This window comes from Papio anubis, chromosome 5, assembly GCF_008728515.1.
Source record: "Papio anubis isolate 15944 chromosome 5, Panubis1.0, whole genome shotgun sequence".
In the NCBI taxonomy this organism is placed as follows: Eukaryota; Metazoa; Chordata; class Mammalia; order Primates; family Cercopithecidae; genus Papio; species Papio anubis.
Genome location: NC_044980.1, coordinates 61,563,850 through 61,588,809, shown reverse-complemented (window position 1 = coordinate 61,588,809; position 24,960 = coordinate 61,563,850). Strand labels below are relative to the sequence as shown.

The window sequence follows — 24,960 nt, the reverse complement described above, 5'->3', positions numbered from 1 at the left end:
CTATGTATAGTCTATAAGCAGCTAAAAAAAAAAATTCCCATCATGTGCAATTTCACAGTCTGTTTCAGCTTGTTTACTCCGCTCATCCTCATCTTAGTTCAATTGAAAGCAACCAAGAGATGAATATTAAGTTTTCATTACTGGCATGGCACAGGAGTAACAACATACGACATTACCAATTTACAATAAATTATTCCTCCTTGGTGTCTATTCTAAAGATATGTAAATTGAGAGAATAGTTTGATCCTGAGAGAGATACAAGGACTAACTGTACTTTGTCTAAGAACTACCTCTTTCACTCTATCCATCAGAATAATTATTTTTCTTGAAAGTTAGGAAGACAGGTATAAACATTTTTTTAAATCACTAACTCCTGGATTTTACTTAACCCAGTTATCTAGTGATGTTTAAATGTGGGAGAGGGGAAGGAAGTGTCTAGCGGTTCCCTACCCATTCACCTGCTATTCCACTCGTTTTCCATCTCTTTCTGTCTGTCAACACACTATTAGGCTTGCTATCAATTGATTAGATTATGTCATTAAAAATAGCTCAGGGATTTATGAATCTAACCACTGAGGAAAATTAATTGCATTTTATGTTCCCAAAAGGTCTTTGCGTACATCTCCAGACATACAAAGAGAAGCCTGTCAAGAAATGCCACACCTAGCAGAGAAAGGTGTCAGGGTATTTTTCCACTTAGGCATGTTCATTTCATACCACTTAAGGAAGAAAGCCCCAGAGAGATTTTAGCTCTTGCTTATATGTGGAGGAGTAATATCATCTCTAATGCAAAACACAGCACAAAAACTAGTCGTTCTTCAAGTCAAAGTGTATCAACAAATTCTAGCACAAATGAATTTTTTAAAAAGATTTTTAAAACTATGTTTTTTGTTTAAATCAAAGGACAAAATAAAGAAAAACCACCTAAGAGAGGGAGAAAGGGCCAGCCTTGTTATATCTTTTGGCAATCTGTAATGCTGGTGGAGAACAGACCCCAACCTTCACAGGCTCACCTGCACTTGAATCTGTTCCTGCAAAGAAAAAATCTGGCTCTTCAGTGAAAACAAAGGGAATGATAGTTGTTGCCTGCTTTCTCCCTCAAGTCACCCTCCTGAGGGAGGATCACAAAAAGTTCCCTGAATGTCAAGAGTTGTTTTAGACAAAGCCTTGGCAGCAGCTCCAAATATATTTACCAACTTACAGTGTCACTGCTATCTGCCCACAGACGCAAAAGGAAGTCCTGACTGATTTTGGAAAATATCTTGACCCAAGAAGCTCAATTTTTATAAGCAAAAGTCAAGCATGGTGTACACACATACACTTCTACTCTGAGGACCACCATCTTCATTGTGCTGGTCCTTCTAGAAAAACCGGGGTCTAGAGAAGGACACCAAGTTCCCACTACAGAGAAAGAGATGGGGGATGGAGGGGTCATGGGGGGACAAACCAATTTCCCCCTTGAAACACAAATTAGGTCATCAGGAGAACAAAACAAAACAGGTAGAGAGAGAGCCCAGAAGTATCTTTTCTGTGACCAATCGTGTAAGCTTGTTGGAAGCACTATCAGAAGACATTTCGAGGACACACTGTCAAAATGTCAGCTGACGTGCGTGCACCTTAGGCACTCTGCAGCTCGAGGTGTTTGGGAGGTGGTGGGAGTGACAAACGGGAATCTGGCTAAGGACGAAAAGTATGTTTCTTAACAAAGGAATATTCTGAGATAAAATCTAAGTGAGTGTTCCACCATTAACTAAGTCTAAAATGAGGATTATGACCATCATACCATCAAATCTAGTATGAAAAAATATCGATTACCTGTCAAAATGTATCATTTTGAGAAGTGATACACATACATTTTAAAGAAATAAAACCAGCCAGAGGCAAAAACATTTGGGACAAAAATGAAAGGCTGCTGAAAAATAACATCAAGCAATAATGGCTTAGCGGAGGGAATAGTAAAAGGAAAATTGCTACATTTACCCTTTGCTATATATTTTCTCATCAAGATAAGCCATGTGTTAAAATGCAATAAAAACTTCAAATGATGACACTATTCACAGGTAATAATTAGGATCTAGCCTAATTTCCATTAATAAACTCATTTTTCCTGCAATTTTATACCTTCATGGAATATGTTCACAATATTGTAAGTCAATTCACAAAGTACCAGCCTCAATAAGTATTGCTTTTACATGTGTATTCAAATAATAAAATCTGGTAGGCTTTGTCATTAATTGTAATCTAAAGCCAGGGCTTTGTAGTATTTCATTAAAATAAAATTATTTGTATGGATACACCACATGCCCACTCTATTATAGGCATAATTTACTTCCTGGAATACTCAAAATCCATGGTCACTGTCATAAAGGTCAAATTTAAATTTTAAGAATTACTGCAATTAAATGATTTACAGAAACAATAACAACTCCAAATACCAACTGAGAAAAACCAGTGGGAAAGAAAACATCTGGTTGAACATATTTCAAAAAAGCGTACATTGAGATTTTGTAATATTGTCCACAGTGATGTTTGGTACAAGGATATGGGTTTGTCCTCTGATTTACACGGCCAGATATCTTTCACGTGCAGTCATGTGCTACATACTGACATTTCAGCCAATGATGGGCCACATATATGATGGTGGTCCCATAAGATTATAATAGGGCTGAAAAAATCCTATTGCCTAATGACATCTTGATGATCCTGACTCTGTGTAGGACTAGGCCAGTGTGTGTGTTTGTGTGTGTGTGTGTGTGTGTGTGTCTTAATTTTTAACAAAAAAGTTTGCAAAGTTAAAAAATACATTTTTAAACAGAAAAAAGCTTAAAGAATAAGAATATAAAGACAGAAAAATATTTTGGTACAGCCACATAATGTGTGTTTTAAGCTAAATGATATTGCAAAATAATTCAAAAGTTTTTAATATTAAAAAGTTTATAAAGTAAAAAGGTTACAGTAAGCTAAGGATAATTTATTATTGAATAAAGAAAAATATTATTTATAAATTCAGTGTAGCCTAAGTGTACATTATTTGTAAAGTCTACAGTAGTACACTGCAATGTATGAGGCCTTCACATTCACTCACCACTCACTCATTGACTCACCCACAGCAACTTCCAATCCTGCAAGCTCCATTCATAAGTGCCCTATACAGATATGAAATATCTTTTATATTGTATTTTTAAGGTACATTTTCTATGTTTAGATATACAAATACTTGCCATTGTATTGCAACTGACTACGTATTCAGTACGATAACATGCTGTATAGGTTTGTAGACTAGGAGCAATAGGCTATACCATCTAGGTTTGTGTAAGTACACTCAGTGATGTTCACACAACAATGAAATCACCTAGCAACACATTTCTCAGAACATGTCCCTGTTAAGTGACACATGTCTGTACTTAGAAATAAGTTATCTCTCTTCACTAGTTCTGTGTTGGTTACCCCAAAGTAAACAAATCTTCTGATGTTACCCATTCTTCAGCAACTGAAATGTTCATCGAGGAAGTACTGTGAGGAACAGTGGAGGAGTTTCCACTTCACTCCACTCCACTCCACTGGCCTAATCCAGCCCCATCTGGCAGCTCTCACTGAACTGCCTACCCAAAAGTCATGGGAGCTGAAGTTGGAGGGCAATAGAGAGGATCGTCCTCTGCTAAAGATGTTGTTTCTCCCACCACACTAGCCAGAAGGAAGAGTGACAGAGGAGTGATAGAGAGGAGTACCACTGTGTTGCCCTGTCCCTCATCCCACCAGTCAGAGTTCTGGGTGTGCTAGGAATGTGATTTCCAATACCATCACTACAGTTTGGGGTGGGATCTCTCCTGAACACCATCTTGCGTTAAGTGTGACCATGATCACTACTTCTCAACAAGGCAGACAGCCATAAAATAGATATCCCATTGGTTACTTGTAGACAACAGACCAAGGGTTCATATGTCTTTCTACATGTTCATTCAGAGGTAAGTCAATATGGCCAAGTGGATGAATATCTCCATTCATTCACTGATTACTTCTTTCCATTCATAGATAACTGCCAGTGGCCAATGAATATGTTGTATTAGATCATAAAAGATTACAAAGGAGAAACAGATGATTCATGAAAATATATACATCCATTATTGTGATTACAATATCTTGAATGCCAAAGAGCAACACAGCTGTGAGATTAGTGTCTACATTTAAATTCCTTCTTAATTTTTGTACTTTACTTTCCCTAATGTCTCACTTCTAAATATTAATAACAATGGCCAGCCGGGTGCCATGGTTCATGCCTGTAATCCCAACACTTTGAGAGGCCGAGGCAGGTGGATCACCTGAGGTCAGGAGTTCGAGACCAGCCTAGCCAACATGGTGAAACCCCATCTCTACTAAAACTATAAAAATTAGCAGGGTGTAGTGGCACACACCTGTAATCCCAGTTACTCAGGGGGCTGAAGGATGAGAATCTCTTGAACCCAGGGGGTGGAGGTTGCAGTGAGCCGAGATTGCACCACTGTACTCCTGCCTGGGTAACAGAGCAAGACTCCATCTAAAAAAAAAAAAAAAAAAAAAAAAGGCCAACATTTGTTGATCACATTACGTGCCAGTCATTGCTATAAGTGCTTTATATGTATCATCTCATCAAACCCTCACAACATGCATGAGGAGCCATTATAATTCCCATTTCACAGATGAAGAATCAACACTCAGAGAAGTTAAATAATTTCCTTCGATTCCACAGCCAAGCCAAGGTAGGGGTGGTGTATTAGTCCATTTTCATACTACCTAAAAAAACTGCATGAGACTGGGAAATTTATAAAGGAAAGAGGTTTAACTGACTCACAGTTCAGCATGGCTGGGGAGGCCTCAGGAAACTTACAATCACAGCAGAAGGTGAAGGGGAAGCAAGCCACCTTCTTCACGACATGGCAGGAAGGAGAAGTGTCAAGTGAAGAGGGGGACAGTCCCTTATAAAACCATCAGATCTCATGAGAACAGCATGGGGGAAACGGACCCCATGATCCAGTTACCTCTATCTGGTCTCTCCCTTGACACATGGGGATTATGAAGATTATAATTCAAGATGAGATTTGGGTGGGGACACAAAGCCAAACCATATCAGCTGGGATAGGATACCAACCTTGACCAGGTTGACTCCAGAGTTTGAGCTCCTAACACCATGCTCTACTGCCTCTTGGAGTTTAAACAAAGAAGGAAACAGTGATTTCAAAGTGAATTAATAATGTGAAAGGTGTCAGATCCTTTAGCTGCTGAGAAAAAATGAGCACATCATAAGTTGTCAATGGTCAGAGCACACCAGAAAGAGCATTCCAATCCCCAATTCTCTGAGCCATGTGCCTATAAAAGAGACAAGCAGCAGGGCCCCCAGCTACTTTAGAGGGGAAATTAGAGATATCCCCCTGGGCAGGAGGGGTGGAGGAAGAGGGCTGCTCAGAAACAGGCTTCTTTCTACTTTCCTCCTAAATGTCTCTGGGCCCCCACTCTGAGCTTGAACAACTCTTCATCCTTCTGACTTCAAAATTATACAGTCCTAAATATAACACATTTATTTACAATCAAGTGTATTCCACAAAACCAAGAACACTCTTCCCATTGCCATGCCAGGCATAACACACATCCCTGCTAACTTGCAGGGGTTCTGACAGCTCTTCATTTTCTAGTCTGATGGTTTTTCTGGAATTTACCATGGAAGGCAACTCCTTAATTCTCTTTCCTTTTAGGTGAAATGACTCAGGGCAAGGCCGCTCACTCTGTTCTGAGCAGTGCTGGGAAGAAAGGAGGAAAAACCCCAACTCTGACATCTGCCTTGATTTCCTGGAAGCCATGCCTCCCCAGTGTACTTATAAGTACCAGGTGCTGAGAGCCAGTTCCTGTGCAGGCTTTGCCAAAGAGAAACCTGGTAGGCTGGGCAAGTCCCTGAACTTCTTGAGCTTTGGTTTCTCATTTGTAAAATGAAAATATTATGGGCTTATCATCAGGAAGCTGGGGAAGTGAAGAAGAGGCAACCTTCTGGGAAATTGAGAAACTGGTTTCACCGCCCTCAAGGTAAAAAGGCAGCCCATGCCCCTCACTGTGGACACCTGGTCCCTCCCTACTGAACCCACAGTCCTGTCTCCTAACCCTCTATCCTCCTCCAGGCCATTACTGTCTCACCAAGCGTCTGCTTCACACAGCTGCTCAGCTACCTTCCTGGCTTCAAGGATCCTGCTCTGAACATGCTCAAGGCTGAGGAGGGCACCGAGGTTTCCCATCAGCCCCTCCTCAACACCACTCTCCCAAATCAGACAGCAGAGTTCAGAAACCAGTGATGAGCTGAGCCTCACATGCCTAAAACACACACTACAGCATTAATGTTCACACTGAGAACAGGTTAAATCCTCAGCTAAGGTTGACATGAATCTTTATTACCATATAAAATTAATGCCATAACATTACAATATTACTGCCTGCTGTTATTAATGGCTAATCTTTAGGAATATTTACTATTCATTAAAGTAACATACAAATGAACCAGATATTAATTACCGTGTCATCAAAACTCAAAAGTAAAATGACACCTGGAAACAGGTTCCACACTATTTAAAGTGCCAGGTAATATTACACTCAGGAACAAATACCAAAGCCACAAATTTCCTCTCCCTATATTTTAAAATAGTCATTTGAAATTTTAAATAAAGTTCTAACCTCTAAAGTTAACAAAGGTAAAGACACAGCAGACACGTACTGTATATGTCTTTTTCTCACCAAATAAAACAGACTTTAAACCTGTCAGAAAGACTAAAACAAAGGGCAGTCTGCCTTCCAGGGAAAGAAGGAATTTTTTCCACTGCAAAGAAAAGAGAGTGTCTCACACCTTCCCACTGATAATACAACAAAGTCTGAATTTATCCAAAGAGGAGCATTTTCTAAAACACGTTTCATTTAGCAAAAATTGCAGGTGGGGTCAGTAGCGAGCATATGCCTATGAAATAAGCCACATCCCATGTTGCCCGCGTTCAGCTCTGTTTTCCTTCCCACCTGCAATCCTGAAGGCTTCTTAAATGTATGCAATTGGTGATTTCTACAAGGTAACATGCATGATTTTGCTTAAGTCTTTTCACAAGAAAGCTATATTGCCTTGACGTTTGCATCATCTTTTTTTATCTAATTATTTCTGGCATATTAGCCATCAAATCACCACTGACAATATGACAGGAATCATGGTATTGAAAAAATTACATCCTAGGAGGAAATAATAAAATATAAATCACATACATAATTTTCTTTTGAACATTTTAACAATGACACCTCATATACATATGAAATATAGCAGACTATCCTCATAAATGCCCTAACATCAATCACAGCAGGAAAATATTCTCTACTTTGCAAACACACGAATCCAACAAAATATAGCATTTCTAATAAAACTGGGTAATAGAACTTCATTTTTTTTCATACGAGAGTGTTTATGAAGATCTGATGATTGGAAATAGCTCCAATATATATTTTTTCAATTATGTCCCTTCCTGTCTAAATGATGCACAGCTAACACTGGGACCATGAACTAATATTTAGCAAAGTCCCATATGTCATATTAATATACAGATTAAGAAGGAACTAGATGAGTGAAGTGATGTTGGCAGTATTGCCATTGTATGATACCTATCCATTGCACAAGCTTTAGAAACTCATATGTTAACATGTATATTTACTGAAGATAATACTACCGGCATCATCTAAGTATTTTATGAGCTTCTGAAACAGAGATTCCTACAATTATCCCTAAAGTGAAAAGATGTACCTAGAGATAAAAGATCAAGGAAAATTATTATTTTTTAAACTTTGGACTCCATATTCCAAGTATAGCTACTACATCAGAGATTAGAAAAAGCACGTTCAGGCTATATATGTATTTAAAAATCCCACAGTGGCTGAGCGCAGTGATGCATACCTATAATCCCAGCACTTTGAGGGACCAAGGCAGGTGGATTGCTTTAGCCCAGGAGTTCAAGACAGGCCTGGGCAACATAGTCTGTAATGTTTAAGAAGTGTGAAACCCCATCTTTAAAAAGAAAAAAAAAAAATCCCACAAAAATTATCTGGGTATGGTGCTGTGTGCCTGTAGTCCCAGCTACTTGGGAGGCTGAGGTGGGAGGATCAATTGAGCCTGGGAGATCTAAGCAGCAGTGAGCTGAGATTGCACCAGTGCACTCCAGCTTGGGGGACAGAGTGAAACCCTGTTGGAAAAAAAAAAGAAAAAAAGAAAATCCCACAGTGAGGAGAAGCTAAGTTCTAGATTAAATACACTGTTGCCTAGCCAAACTTCTCAAAAAAAAAGTAAACACGAAATGGAAAAGACTCTGGAAAATTTCCTAAGGCAAAAAACCAAGCTTGTCACCCTGGAATTTAAAATATGATTCACCAAAGACATACATGTTAACTAAAATTACTATGGGATCCCTCGTGTGAATCAAGCATTCTTTCTTACATCTGTGTTTTTATATTAGACAGGCATTACAACATAGATCTGAAGTGACTGTGCAAGCTGACTATTTTAAACCCTAAGTTTAAGATCATGTTTTCAGCCTTAGTCTACCTAGAGGCATCACCTTAAACTAATTCGAAGATTTTGACCACAAGCTTCACTCTGATCTTGTTTGCATTACACACACATAGCCAAGCACTTCTGGTGACTTTCACAAACACTGAGAGGCCAAATAGGTTTGAGAGGTATATATAATTTTTTTCTTAATAGCTAAGTTTCTTTCAGGTAGCAATGCAGAAGGCTAGATGTTCCCCCATGTATCTTGCTCGTCATTCCACTACTCCCTACATTTGGTTTGACTTCCTATCATCCTGTGCTAACATGCCATCCATTTCAGACACAAACAGAAATGAGGCTGCCACCTGCCAACTAGTTAACAGTTGAAAGAGAAGTGCTCCCTGAGAGTCTATCACAGAACACGGTAAGCAATGTGTGTTCCCCTTCTCTACGACATTAACTCTGTCTTCTAGCATCCCTTAAGTGGACTCTTTGTAACACAAAATGGGCTCCAGATTCTATCTCATTAATCCTCATCAGCTTCTTGAGAAGTAGAAAGAGAAGAGACCAGTCCAATTTACCAATGAGGAAAATGAGACAATGAGGTTCCAAGAAGAGCCCAAGGTCATGAAAACAGTAAAAAAGGCAGAGCTGACAAGAGAATTCAGGCTTCGTAGGCCAGAACGCAGGGCCGAGGTGGCCGCCATGTTCCTGAACACCTCCCCTTCTTCCTGCACTTTCGTCGTCCTCCTCATCACCACTGCAGCAGCAATCCAAGGGCAAGCGCTGCCCTGTAGAACTTTCAGATAGACAGACAAACGAATAAAAAACCAAATGTGCCTGCACCCACGCATACATATGCATATAGTGGGAGAAACAGAAGCATTAAGCGAAGATCAGACCAAGGAGATATATACATAGGAAGAAGTCACATTAAGCACCACCTGAGGACACAGTATTTGTATTTATCTAGTTGAGCAAAAGGATGTGGAAATTACAATGCTTAAACTACAAGGGCACAGACCATAGTGAAATCTGTTCTTTTTTTTTTTATTTTTAGTGGCAAAGTTTCTCTTTATACTACAAAACCACAGAGTCGAGCATCAATACTCAAAATACCATATGATTCTTGGGGTCAGGGTATACATTGAGCCCATGGCTCTTCCCCAAGACCCCGATGAGCAGCTGCTCTCTCCTTTGCCTTTCTCTATCTCTTAGTTCAAGAAAAACAAACATATGTCTAGTTTTCTTAATAACATTTTAAAATTATGAAAGTAATAGATGTCTACGGCAGAACATCTGGAAGATACAAGAACACCCTAAAGTCGTATCTAATTTAAATGAGCAATGATTTATAACCAAAATGTACATGCACTCTTACGTATACAGGACCTGGAAACTTCTATTAAAAGTTATCTTTAAAATAGCTCTTAAAGTAAAATTTAAGGATGGCTTTCTTTAACCGAAATCCATTTACAACAGACTTCCAAAAAATGACAGTAGATGTTTTAAGAAGTTTGATCCTTCTGGAAGTTGATTTAACTTCTTGGATTTATTGTTTCTCTAGCTTATACAAGAATTTAATAGGGGCTCTAGCACATTATCCTTAAAAATCAAGGCAATCTATCTCAAGTTTTATACACTGATATAAAGTCCCTCTGTTCTGTTAGAAATCCCCAGCTCATTCATTTATATTCATTAATCTTAATGATACCATTAATGCACAATGTGTTTCACAGAAACTAATTGTATTTTGCCAGAATCAAACATTCACAATTATGCCTCCCATTATCACCTAATAAAATAAAATTTAAAAACTCTCAGGCACGTCAATGAATATTTTGGTATATTAACTGATTTGCATTTTTAATGCTATAATAAATTGAGCAGATTATCATCAATTAGATAAATACTATTCTTTAAGTAAGGCGATGGGGAATTATTTTGTAAGAAATTGACAGCACTTTACTCTCACTTCCTTTGGCTTTATTGAATATAGGCTTAGCCCTCTTTGTCCCCTTATCTAAAGCTGGCTTTTGTGACTCAAGCTAATACCACACAACAGAACATATTCCTCTTTAATTTTATATACTTATCATTGCTTTAAGCAATGATAGGAGATTAGGGAGTCAATGTTTTTCAAGTAAGGGAGAAATATCTACCTGGGCAATAAAAATGCCTTAAGTCAGAAGTACATGAATCGATTTGTTTAAATCACTGTATCACTATTTTGTTTTATCCCCTTGATTCAAAAATCAATCATTAAATATCTACTATGAATCAGGCATTACGATGGATGTTGAGAATAGAAAGAAGAAAATGGCTCAGTCCGACCAGAATGCAGTCATGGGGTCGCAAGACACATAGATAAACAAACAAAATACAAGGAGATAAGTGGAGACACGAGGACAAGATACTCCAGGTGCTGGTGGGGCAGAAGCACTGAGGAAGGGAATAACTCAGAAGGGTGGGTAAAGAGTAAGGGCACGTTTGAGAGAGGAGGTGAACAGAGTCCAAAACAGCAGTTCTCAAATTTATCTGCACATTGGAATCACTGGAGGGTCTTTTATAAATTTCAAAAAAAAACTAAGGCCACAAACAGGCCAATTAAATCACAATCTCTGGAAGTAAGTGGTTTCTGAAGTCACGCCAGGTGATCCCCAAGTGGAGACAAGTTTAGAAATCCCAAGTCTAATGGAAGCAGAAATTCTAAGTGGGCTAGAAGACGATGGGGAGCTAGGGGAAGCATGCCAAGCCCGGAGAGCAGCATGTGCAAAGGCAAACACGGGTAATGGAGCTGAAAATGCAGTGTGATGGCAGCCAGGGTACAGTGGGCCTGGCTCCTTAAGGCAGCCATTCTCTCCAACCTCAAACCATCCTGGACTTTGATACCCGTACAGGTCTACAAAACCAGACCCCACAAATTCTGTCCATTTCCCTCTTTCCAGGTTCGCAGAGTGTAATTTCCTTCTGCTTACTACACTCTTACATAAAACAGCTCAAATACCTAAAAGACTTTCCTACTATGTTCCTATAATATTTATCATAAATGATTATAAAACTTGAGGAAAGGTGAGGGGATGAGAGAGGTGACTGATGAGAAACAGAAGGGAAAGGAAGCACTGATTCCTGTGGCCGTGAACAGGGGTGTCCAATCTTTTGGCTTCCCTAAGCCACACCGGAAGAAGAAGAATTGTCTTGGACCACACATAAAATACACTAACACTAACAATAACTGATGAGCTTAAGAAAAAAGAAAAAAATCACACAAAAAATCTCATAATGTTTTAAGAAAGTTTACAAATTTGTGTTAGGCTGCATTAAAACTGTCCTGGGCTGCGAGTTAGACGAGCATGCCATAAAATAATATGACTTTAATCTCTTTTCACCAAAGACTAGCATTTGCATGGAAAGGCAAGGCACTTTTCCTTAATCTTCCTCTAAAATTGAAGTTCGATGAACTGGATAAGTCCTATCTATATTGGCTTTACTAAACACATTACATGACTCAATTATTAAAAGCAAACAGGTTCCTCCTTCTTTTCCTCCTTGAGGTTTCTCTAATGCCACCTGAACACTGGTGATGATTCCAGACTTTACCTGACAACCCTGAAAATGTGTCACCACTCTCCTCTGGGACAGCAGGTAAGGACGTTTGTGAGGAGCCTGTTAATTGTATACTTCAACTGTCCTCTAAAGAAAACTGGATTCAAAAGGATGTATGTATTCTGTTTTACCTACAGACAAACCTAATAAATTAAATCTGATTCTTATTGGTAAAGCGATACCCTAAGTCATCAGAAATAATACCAATTTCTTTAGGGGGAAAAATATAATAAAATCTGAATACTTCACCAGAAAGCAGAATTTTTTAAAAACGTTATTTGTCTTCTGAAATACAAGTAAAGCAGTCCCCCTTCTGCTCTAGGGGTAAGTTCCAGGATGCCCAGTGAATGCCTGAAACCACAGATAGTACCAAACCCCATATATACTGCTTTTTTCTATTAAAATATATATATGTATGATAAAATTTAATTTATAAATTAGGTACAGTAAGAGATTAACAACAATAAAATAGAACAATTATAACTATGCTATAATAAAAGTCATGTGAATGTAATCTCTCAAAATATTGTACTGTATTCACCTATTTAAACCACAGAAAGTCAAGCCTCAGATAAGGGGGAACTGTGTTCCAAATTTCACTACTCAGTTTTCAGAAGGGATACTTGGATTAAGAAGTAGAAATGTTGCTTCCTTTAAATGCTTCTAAAGAAGTATCTTTAAACATTTTGGTATAAAAATCATAACTAATACGTGCTCAGCATGGAGTTATTCCTTTAGCTATGTTTAGTTGTGCATGCAATAAGAATTACTGATAATGCATTCTAGCAACATGAAGTCTATTCCTTCAAATGTAAGTTATACCTAACCCATTCCACTACTTTTTTTAAAAGTTACTGGTAGGAATCCCTCTAGCTCAAGTATGCACCATTTTCAGAACTTAATTCAAATATATAAACCTAGGATGTCTGAACGTCTTCCATGCATTATTCTATATACTCAGAATGCTAGCAAGATTAACAGCATTTTCTTACTTGTGGCAGTGATCTACAGCCCAACTTTTGTGGGGGAAAAAAAAAATCTCCGGGAAACATCATAAAGCTTTTTAATTTTAACCAGTCTATTAGCATTTAAAAAGTTCTTCCTGGCAATTTTGTTACAATGAGAGAATTAGAAGGTTTCTTCCTCCAGTTGAATTAGTGAATCACCTTGCACACAGGGCATACCTTTATCTCACACGCTTGACGGATCCATCTTTTAAAAAATCCCCAACATTTTTACCTCCATCCCTTGCAAAGAAGATTTGCTGATGTGCCACCTAGTGGACAAAATACCACCTCCATCAGTGCACTTCACCTTGTCTCTGGAGCTGAAGATCAGAAGAAATATATTTCAGAGGATCATCGAATGAGAAATGCGGAGCCTGTCCCATCAAAGGTGCTCTAGAAGGTGATGCTCTGAATGAGCCAGAAGGGAGTGCTGGCCTCTTTTGCACACCTGTGGCTGCTCCTCATGCTTGATTAGGTGCGAGGGAGGTAGCCAAAGGTGAAAAAAGCCCCACAACAGGACAATGCTTGCCTGAGGCCAGGATGAAAGTGATCACCTCCCTCTCATGTTGATGACCAAGCACCGAAGAGCTCCCTAGCACTAAGGAGGCACAGTAAGCAATTCTTTACTTTTTCCCAATGCCATAAGTTTGAAGTACATGTTGATCATAAACAGGTTATTCTGATTTCATAATTTATTACTAGGACAGGTAATATCACAAAACTGAAAAATATCGCCTTCTCTAAGGTCCCAGGGGAGAGAGAAGGAGCCAAACAGCATAGTCTACTCCTGAGAAGTGGCCCCTGGAGGCCCATTCCTCTTCTTAACCCACACAGGTCCCTGGGATTGGGTGAAGCAGAAAGTGTTCAACTCCTCTCTCCTAACTTTCCAGAGATGAACAGACAAGCAGGATAATTAAAGACCTTATCACACTATCTCATGTTCCCAGTAACCTTCCAACAAAACAATTCTGAAAGCAATGTAAGAGTGCAGCATACATTTCTTATTTTGTCTCCCCATCAAACTACTAGATTTGCATCTAACATTCCTTCTTTCACAACTAAATACTACTTCCTATGGTCTCATTTTTCTGTTTCAAGCTGTCAGAAATAAAAATTCCAGGTTCAGAGCTAAAACCACCTATTTCTTCTCAGTAGGTGAAATATCTACTCAATGCCATGTAATTAGCAGTTTTATAAAACTGACACTTGAGTACCAATCTCCTGCTTCTCCCATTTGGATAATTTATAAGTAAAAATACACGGCAATGTTGCAAGACTAAGAGAGATTTTGTTCAGAAGCTGCACCTGGAGGAAACTCTCCTGCATCTGCCTTTCCTAAGGGAGCAGAGAAGGCCAAAAAGTACAAGAAAGGCAACTGAACAGCTGGAATCTCTTTCTGGTTCTTCCGCTACACTCTTGTATGACCATGGAAAACTCAGTTAATAAACTGTTTCCTTTCATTTGTCTTAGTTTCCTTGAAGGAGGGAAAAATATACTTGTCTGGTTTTACTCTCCAATATTTTAGTTTAAAAATTTTCAAACCTCCAGTAAAGTTGGAAGAATAAACATGCTTATACCTAGATTCAGCAAATGTGAATATTCCTCTAAAATTGCGATACATATTTGTGAAAATACACCCCAAACACATTTTTTCAATAGAAAAGTCTTGAGATGAAAAGCTCCCCAAAAGAAGGTGATAAAAGATTAATAACTATATATTGAGCAAGATTTCCTAAGAATATTTTTGTCAGGAATTAGATTTCCTTAAAAGCTCTTGGAATGCAACAGCATTCTCATTAACACTTTCCAGGAAATGCTTCCATAAGAAAGGTTGGTCTTAGCTGAATCCTAGAAACATTCCACTTCGGCGCTGGAAACCATGGGTTTCAAATGCTCCATTTTAGTGATGTGTAAACTGAGCCCCAGTGATGCTGCTTCTTATCAGCTAACTTTTTATTTCCCATAAATAATACACTTCTAAACTACAAGAGAGGTGGGGACTTCAGAATGAAAAGGAGAGAATAGGGAAGATGGGAACGGAAGGGAGCAGGAAGAGGTAACCACACATGGTCAAGAGCAGCAGCTCCCAAAACCCACGGACAGCGCCCCACAGTACACAGCATTACTACCTACCAAGGGCAATGCAGAAGAGCTGTCCGTCTCAGCAAACCACAGCCTTCTACTCCACTCCCAAATGTTCAAAACTCACACATTCCCCCTCAGTCCTACATCTCCCTAATTCAACAGTCTGACCCACTTCACACAATGCAAGCATTGCTCTTTTTCCACTTTGTAGATTACGCTATTAATGTTTCTTCTGATTATTTCCTAACACAGGTTCTATTGGAGCCAAGATTTGACCACAGCAATGAAGCTGTACCCATGTGGTTCTGCAAGGTAACCCACCTTTCTAAGTAAACACAGGCAGGGGCTCTCCTGAGGACAGACAGTAAGTGTTCTGTTTCCTGGGCCATGTTTCAAGGTTTTGTGTTAGCGATGGGATTTCCTCTGTTATTTTGGTCTTCTACTCAAGAAATACAAAGGCTTTTTGTTCATAAAACTATCTAAGGCCATTTTCACAATCCTTAAATCGATAAAAATAATTCAGCAGCAGAATACTAATTTTCAGTAATATATCTTCTATTGATTATTTCTTTGGCATACTTCCTGGTCTGGTGTGGCTCAGCGGTCAGCTCTGTACCCAATGGCTGTGTGATAATGAGACTTATCGATGGCCTTCTAATGCATACGATTTCACCATTATCCAACTTGCCCGTGCCAGCCTTGCATCATGTTGTTTGCGGTTCTCTCCCTCCTGACCCAAACACGGCCCTAGACCATGGCTAAGAAGCAGTTTACAGCCATCAATTGCTTCATTTGTAAAATTAGGGCACTCATGTACTCCTCTGTAAAATACTTGGAGATGTTTTGATAAATTATAGCCAAGGTACACAATTCCAGTATTGATTCCTAAAGTCACCAGGTTCTCTACCCACCCCTGCTGCATTTGCAGCTATCCTTTAAATATCTTTTCTCCTTTCTGAGGAAAGCATCCAAAAACCTGACAGGTACCATTATTTAGAGTGTGCATTGCCTTCATTGTTTGAGAGTAACAGGTCAAACTCATTTTCATTGCCCGTTTGCTCCCTTTAAATGCGAGTGCGCTAGGACCCAACAGATGGCTAAATCAAGATGTTTACCAGATTAGACTTTCTTGACATGACTGACTACTAAAAAGCTTAAGATAACAGATGTTAGCCTACCCAGAATGTATTATATGTTCTATCAAGACATTAGAAATATTCCTAGGCTTTCCCCAGCTAGGAAATGCAACCAATTTATTTGAATAAAAACAAAGAAAAGTGGCAAAGAAGGGGACTGGGTAGAGGGACCAAGAATCTATTTACCAGTCTTTCCTGGATCATTTTCTCAGTTAAAGTTCTCATGTGTTTACATGAGTCTGTCCTTTAGGTATTTTTTTCATGAATATAGGCTGCTTTTTATTCTTCCCTCCTACCCAAAAATGATGTCATTAAAAGCAAAAAGCAGAGTGCTGTCGCAGAGTAATGTATTACCTTCACTAATATGCAAACAATCAAACTGCATGTGGCCATAAGCTGTTTATTCCCGGCCACAGCCAGGCTAGGATTCCTCAGCAGCAGAGCTGAGAGGCAGCAGAGCGTTACTGACATCTCTCTCTGCAGTGCTCAGAGGCCAACTGTGAGGGAGCCCAGGTGGCCGCACAGGAGAGGCCAACATGAGCCGCTTCTGCCTGGCAGATCCTCCAAGCCTCTGTCCGGCTCCTGTGCATGCCTGGCTCTGCTCTATTCCAGAATGCCATTGCCCGAAAAGCCCCCAGTGATGTTTTTCCTGCAAACAGTCCCCACTTAAAAGAATAGAGGGAAAGGATGTGGTCATTTTGCAAAGTGATAGCAGCATTATCAGAACTTCTGCTTTCCCAAGGAAGTCCCCTGGGGGACTCAGCAGACACTTTCCCATCCCACTTTGCTACCCCCCTTCTCTGCTCAAGTTCAGCCACACGTATGGATCAAAATCTCTACATATGGCCAATACCCTATGACAGTCAGTAAAGCCTATGATGGTGCAGGGAAGGCAGAAAGAATTGCAGAGAGGAGTGGGTAGCAGCCCTTCCAGAACTGTTGCCAGTAGGCCCAATGCTGGCCACACTGGAGAAGGCGGCAGACAGCCCAGACACACCACTTCTCAGGGCAACAGATGCTTTGGTAGCACTCCTATTCATGCTTTTGGCCATATTAACTGGCTACTTACTTGCTCATCTGAGGACACAGCTAGAATAAATTTCCCAGCCTCCCTTGCAGTAGGTGTGGTCACGAGAATGAGTTCCAGACAATGGAATATGGGTAGATGTGTGCCACTCTTCAAGATCTGGCCCATTAACACTTCCCATGCACTCCTTCTCCCATATCCCAATCAGGGTGTCAACACCCAGAGGGTCCTTGGAAGTGACATAAAGATGGCAGAATGTCTGTCAGCCTGAGTCCCTGAGTGACCATAGGGAATGGAGCATGGGCCTGCAAAAATGGCCTGTAGGTAAGGAAGAAACAAATTCTTTATATTAAGCCAGTGAGAACTTCAAGTGTATTTGTTACACCACCTATCATTTAATACAACACAACACACTCTAAGGCATCCTGATTAAACACCAGGAGAAGACTTACCTCACCAACTACAAATCCCTTTACAACTAAAAGTAATGGTATGCCAAGCATTCTCACACTGGGCATCACAGAACTCACAGGCTTTAAAACTGTTGAGAGTCCACCCTCCAGGGACTGGTCAGACAATTTATACAATGGTGCATCTATGCAATGACTCTTCCACTATTAAAAAGGACACAGGAAAGTTGTATGTACTACTATAAGAGATCTTCAGATTAAGTTCAAAAGCAAGTCTCAAACTGTGTATACCCCATCTCTACTAAAAATACAAAAATTACCTGGGTGTGGTGGTGTGCGCCTGTAATCCCAGCTACTAGGGAGGCTGAGGCAGGAGAATCGCTTGAACCAGGGAGTTGGAGGTTGCAGTGAGCCGATATTGCACCACTGCACTCCAGCCTGGCGACAGAGCGAGACTCTGTCTCAGAAAACAAACACACAAAAAGTCATATATTTTAACTGTACATAATTTTTTTCTGAAACAAGAAACAAATAGTGATAATTACTCATAGGGAGAAGAAAGAGAGAAAGGAATCATTTTTTATTTTATACCTTTCTGTAATCTTGGGATTTTCTAATATTGTATATATTTACTTCTTATAAAAATGTCAATGGAGTAGCAACACTGTGGGCTACTTTTTTCTTTCTCATACATCCCTGTATTTAAAAAGCTACTGTGAAAATGCAAATCAGCAGCGATGAAGGAAGGAACACGACAACAGGATGACTGAACCTCTTCCTCCCAGGAAGATTATCCCCCAAATGAGGATGCTACAAGTTGTTGTTGATCGACTGCCAATCACAACTAGACAGTTCTGAATTTGTAATGGTGACATGGGTGACGATTAAGGCTCCTCTAGTTGATTAGAAAAGTGACACGTAGCAAGAACATTTCTAATTAGTGATCACTGTAGAAATGCCTTAAGGGCCAGCTCCATGTAAGTTTTCTCCCAGATGAATTCATACGTCTTTCCCTCTGAGTCCAAAGCCAACTGTCTGAACACCACATTTTGGGGGCTGGGGGGAAGTTCTGCTTCAAACTATGTAGGGAAAGGCATCAAGAAAGAAAAACGTAGAACGAGGGGGATGTATACCTGCTGACAAGCAGCCACGGTGTAGTCAACAGTTAGGAATGATCCCTCCGATCCAAGGAGAAATTCTAGGTCTCATTTTTAAAGTACCCTCAGAAAATAAATACCTCTTCTACCTCTACAGCTCCCAAAGAAGTGCTATACAAAAATGCTTCTTACAATTCAGAGTCTGGCTCATCTCTATTGCGTGGGCTTAATTTCCACGAAGGCAGGGAAAAGGCTGGCCTGGGACACAGGCACCGCCTCCAGTAGAACACAGGTGCCTCCTGAGCTGCTCCAGATTTTGTTTAAATCACCTGAACGCGATTCCACCAGAACACAGAAGGTAAGGCAGAGAAAATACGTGTTTAAATATTCTGAGATAAATGTCTGTGCTACGGGATCAGGCACTACCAAATGCAGGGTAAAAGGATGCTGTGAATGCAGTGATGTTTCTGAAGCACTCTCTGTGTCCCGGCCCTGATCTGGCAACGGCAGAGGACACAGAGACACAACCTTGGCTGGGCTTCAAGGAGTCCAAAGTTTCACGGGGGAACAGGTAGGTTAACAAAAAGTATAATTAGCCTAAAATTCCAACACAATACTACTTTTAAAAACAGAACATTCTTCTGTGCTTGATTTGACCTCTGCATTATCTTTAAATGTAAAGTATTCTGAACCAAAAAAAAACTTAATTTAGTTAATAGGGGCTATTTGACATGAATGTTAAACTGAATTGCTTAGAAAACCAAAACAGAGCTTCCCAAGCCAGAGGGGCTGCCCAGCCTGCACAGGGCATGCCTACGAGAACAGGACCTGCCATTTAACACCTCACCTCCTTCATGGGACAGCAGCACTACCCACGAGTCCCCCTGAGCAGTCCTGTAAGAAACTACCTAACAAACTCAGGCTGCGGTGTCAAGCAATGCTCTTCCCAACAAAATTCCGCTGGACTGAACATGACAGAATGATTAGATTCATGTCTCTGACTTGGCGAGTTGAAGACTGTGACAGGGAAGCCGGGGAAAGAGTGTACTGGATATTCCACCTCAAGACTGTCTGCAGAGTTTCAAACACACGTGGAAGTAGAAGAAAGGGCAAGGAAAAACATGTGCAGTGAAGACCAGGGCGGCATAGTAAACATTATCCTTGGAGCGAGTCAACTGTTCTTTTCCATCATAGCCTCAAGGCAGAGGGAGGTGGATGCTGCCATCTAGAGATATCCAGGAATATCAGCTTTGATATCAATGCAGCCAACACAAAAGCACTGATGGGGGTGGAAGTGGAAGACGGCACAGTCTTAAGGAAGCGGCTGCCTGAGGGACACATTCTTTCCGGAACCAGGTCCTCGCCAGGTTTAGGGAGAGGGAGAGGAGGAAATGCCCAACAGACAGGGCACCTTCAGCCCCACGGTTCCCATGAGCATGAGAATGCAAACTGCTCTATGCAGGGAAAGTGGGGCACGGGGAATTAGAGGAATGAGTAGGAAGAGATCAAATGTGGGAACGGTTAATGGATACACATAAAAATAGAAAGAATGAGTAAGACCTACTATATGAAAGCACAACAGGGTGACTACAGTCCGTAATAATTTAATTGTACATTTTTAAATAACTAAAAGAGTATAACTGGAGTTTTAACATGAAGGATAAACGCTTGAGGGGATGGACACTCTTTCTCCATGATGTGATTATTACGCACTGCATGTCTCTATCAAAACATCTCATGTATCCCATGACTATATGTACCTACTATGTACCCACAAAAATTAAAAGCTTTTTAAACATTTAATGAAGATAAGAATGATGTGACACATGGTACCCAGGACAAAGGATTAGTACCTGCTACCACATGGAAGCTCTCAGAGTTCCACTGCCAGATTATGAACCACAGGAAAGGAAAACGGGGTTAGAGAGAAAGCCAAAGGCAGAAATTAGAATCACACAGGCAAGAAAACCAAGGACATATGAAATTCAGCCCAAGACTGGCATCTTGGGGAAAACAGGAGATGTAATTTTTTTTAAAAAGTGCACATTTTCTATCACGTTACTAGGATGCACAAAAGGAAAATGTATGTTTAAAGATGTTAAGAATGGTTGTATATTATGCACGATTTTTCTCCAGTTTAAGAACATTTTTTAAAACTGTCTATGGGAATTTTTCAACTTATGATAGAAAATATTCAATAAAGGACGCAGAAGTAATCTAATCCTGCATTTCCCAACTGATCAAGTGGATCTATGATCCTGAGAGAGGAAGCTAAATTGAGTTCTACCTGATCAACAACAGGATTTTATTTGCCCTAGTGTAGGACTCCCAGTCTTTCCCTCTTAATGAAGAGCTTTTAGCACAGACGGGGCACAGATGATGCTCATAATTTAGATGCAAGTGTGTGACACTCCACAGCCTGTGGGACAGGTTAGAAGCTTCCGACTTTAGTGAAAACTGTTGCCATCAGCAACTTCAGCTGCATCTAGTTAATTTCATATCAGATGCAGATTTGTTTAAAATGCCAGACAAGTGGGGACCATTCAGTCCTGCCCAAGCCTCTCCCTGCTTTGACAGGGTAAGGAATCCAAGGGTTGTCAGGCTTGATGGATGAGGGGAATTATTCCTGATGTGCTGTCAGCACCCATCCCCCTTCAAGCACATCTTTCTCATCAGCACAAGAGGCAGAGGATGTTCTCAGGGTAGAGACAGTTTAGGGAAAAAGCTCATGCCCAGCAAAGTGGTACAGTCATTAACATTTCGCTTCTCCTTTTGTTGGCTCCTGGGACATTGCCAGCAAGAAAAAGTTTCCATAGCAGAGAACACCTCTACAGCTAGCATGGCAGTTGGAGATATTTATAATTTCACAACTGCAAATTAAAAGGAAGCTTGGTCTCTCCCTTCAAAAAATCAAAGCAATAGCCCCTGAGATTGGCAATGGAAGCAAATGTCCAAGTCGAAAAGAAGACCTGGACCTCACAATCTCAACGCCTGTCTCTGAAAATATCCCCAGTCTTTGGACACCTGCCACCACCTAGGTCCAGCTTCTCAGGCTGATGGCTGCAGTCATCGTTGAGTCCTGCTCCAGGAAGCAACGAGGTTCGGGGTTATGTCTCATAGAACTCCAAGAGAACTAGTCACATCAGCCTCAGGGATGGCCTTTCAACACTGTGCAGTGCCCAGGCTAGGAGCTGAACAAGGAAAACTGACAAAACTACAGTTTCTCTCCCCAGTGACAACCCAAAAGGACTATGACTATATAAAAGCAGCTGCAGTTCAATATTTTCACAAGGGATGATTTTTGTCTCACTGGTTTTCAAAGAAGATGATACAGATATTGCCAGGGATAGAAAAATGTTAAAATGAGGAGAAGTCTTTTAAATGTAAGTGAAAATAAATTTAACTGCAAGCATGATAAGGCTCCTCTACCAGTCCTACCTAGATGCTAAATATACTATGAAATGAGAAGAATTTGATGAGTGATACAAATACAGGAGGACAAATCAAAGGAATAGAACAGAGTCAAGAAACAGATCTATAATGTACTTAGGAATGTAGTATATGCGAAAAGTGGTATTATAGATTAGTAAGGTGCCCAGTAATAATGCTGGAATAACTGGCTATCTCCGGAAAAAGAGGAAGAAGATGAACCACCCCTTTACTCCTTTAAAAAATGAGTTCCAAATAGGTTAAACACTAAATATTAACCCATAAAGATATGAAGAGAAAGTATGAGACAGTATTGTTAGAATTGAAGATGACAAAGTATCTTTCTAAGCATGACATGAAATTCAGAAGCCACTTCAAATTAATGAAGTAGACAAACCTCTGGAAAAACTAACAAAGTGAGAGAGAGAAGGCAAAACTAAACAATATTAAGAATGAAGAAAGACTTGGGCCGGGCGCGGTGGCTCAAGCCTGTAATCCCAGCACTTTGGGAGGCCGAGACGGGCGGATCACGAGGTCAGGAGATCGAGACCATCCTGGCTAGCATAGTGAAACCCCGTCTCTACTAAAAAAATACAAAAATTAGCCGGGCGCGGTGGCGGGCGCGGTGGCGGGCGCCTGTAGTCCCAGCTATACCAGAGGCTGAGGCAGGAGAATGGCTTGAACCTGGGAGGCAGAGCTTGCAGTGAGTGGAGATCGCGCCACTGCACTCCAGCCTGGCTGCCAGAGCTGAGACTCGTCTCAAAAAAAAAAAAAAAAAAGAATGAAGAAAGACTTAAAACTGAAGATGCCACATAGAATGCATAAACAGATAATCTTCAAAGTTAAATAATCAAATTTCCATAAAATCACAAAACACCAAATTAAGAAAAAATTTAAAAATCAGAATAGTCCTATAACCATTAACCATTTGGATCAATTAAAAGTCCCCCAACAAAGGAAATATCAAGTCCAGATGCCTTTATAGGCAACATACAGAAGAATCCATTCTTAAACCCTTCCAGAGATTAGAAAAAGATGGAAGTTTCCTTGTGGTAGATCAAATCACTGTTTAGCAAATACACCCTTCCCACTCTCTGCTTTCATTGGAAGGACAGACTTCCCCATTCCACTGATGCCAGATTTAATCATGTGGCTTGCTTTGGTCAGTGGGCAGAAGTGACACTGTGGCAGTTCCAAGTCTAGTCCTTGTTTCTGCTCACCACTCTAGGAGTTTCCAACCTTCAGCATGTGAAGAACGTACCACAGATAAGTGCTGCCCTTCCACCTGGGTCCCACGGGAAGACATGTAGACCAGACAGACATCGGACCTGCAGTCTGGATGGAAGCTACGCCAACCACAGATCCGTGGCCAAAGCAGAGTTAACCCATCCAACACACAGACCCACAGCAAGAAATCCTTATTAATGCAAGCCACTGGGGAATTGTGATTTATTATACAGCCCTATTACAGTAATAGCTGGCTGATATACATTGCTACTTTGTTCAGCTACCATAACCTTGATATTAAAACTAGACAAAGATAGTCCAAAAAAATGAAAACTACAGGTTAATGCCACTTATAAACATAGAAAAAATCCTAAGCAAATTATTAATAAACCAAATGCACGAAAATATTGTATAAACGTATTTGTCATGACAATGTCATATTTTTTCTGAAAATGTAAGATTAATGGCCATCAACAAATGTAACAAAAGCACTTAATAGCAAAAGAAAAATTTAAGAAACACGAAAAGGGGTATTCTTCACCTGATACAGAGCTTTTCAAAAAAAAAAAAAAAAAGGCCCATAGCATTTATCATACTTAGTATGCAATGTGGAAAGCATTCTCTTTATGATTAAGACAAGGATGTGTAGTATCACCACGTCTATTCAACTTAATCCTGGAAGTCCTAATTAATGAAAATAAGAAAAAAGAAAGAAAAGCTACAAAGATTGGAAAAGGAAAAAGCACAGTTTTTATTACTTGCAGATTATTATATGCAAAATTACCCCCCTTCAAATCTACAGATAAGAATCATTATAAATTAGTAATCTTCATTTAATAAAGCCAATTGAATTCCCATACATTAGCAAACAGCTAGAATGTTTATTTTTAAAGGATATTAAGGTTACAAAGAATAAATCTAACAAAGGATGTACAACTTCTTTCTGTAAAAAATAAAACCTTATTGAAAAACATTAAAGTCCTAAGTAAACAGAGCAATATACCATGCTCTAGAATAGTAAAAGTCAGCATAATAAAAATGTCAATTTCCCCAAATTGATCTACACATTTAATGTAATTTTAATCAAAATCTCAATCAGCTTACAGAATTTCATGAGCAAATTTAAACAGAAGATAAACCTGCCAAAAACAGCCAACGCTCTTGAAGAACAACCATGGCATGAGGGAACTTTCTTGACCAGTTATTTAAGCTTATTAAAGGTTACAGTAATTAAAAAAGTGTGACCTTGGCACAGGGACAGATGGATTGACCAACTACAAAATGGAGTCCAGAAACAGACTCATGTATATAGAGAAATACACCCAATACTTAGCAATCGGCTCTGATATGAATTATGTCCTTCAATTGTTACAACAATGTTGCCAGGTTAATCATTCCTGTTTTAC

At 39.9% G+C, this 24,960-nt stretch overlaps 1 protein-coding gene across 7 annotated transcripts in view; it reads right to left on the bottom strand.

Moving 5' to 3' along the window:
• Positions 1–24,960, bottom strand: part of MAST4 (microtubule associated serine/threonine kinase family member 4) — a 576,418-nt gene that overhangs the window by 348,474 nt on the left and 202,984 nt on the right. The gene's annotated exons all lie outside the window — the stretch shown is intronic.